This window comes from Penaeus monodon, chromosome 15, assembly GCF_015228065.2.
Source record: "Penaeus monodon isolate SGIC_2016 chromosome 15, NSTDA_Pmon_1, whole genome shotgun sequence".
NCBI classification, from domain to species: Eukaryota; Metazoa; Arthropoda; class Malacostraca; order Decapoda; family Penaeidae; genus Penaeus; species Penaeus monodon.
Genome location: NC_051400.1, coordinates 30,040,848 through 30,041,048, shown reverse-complemented (window position 1 = coordinate 30,041,048; position 201 = coordinate 30,040,848).

Below are 201 nucleotides of genomic sequence, written 5' to 3'. Positions count from 1 at the left end.
GGCCAATTATTCTTAATCGGAAAAACCACCAATTATGAGAGCTGCCCTCAGTCTGTGCTCATAGGACTCAGGATGAAAAGGAAATACTGAAATCTGAAATAACATGAGTACATAAGTAAGAACAATTTTTGACGTCTACTGCTCCACCCTCTATAATCCTAACTAGTGGTATCTTAGCAGACGTTTCTATGTTCAAAAAAG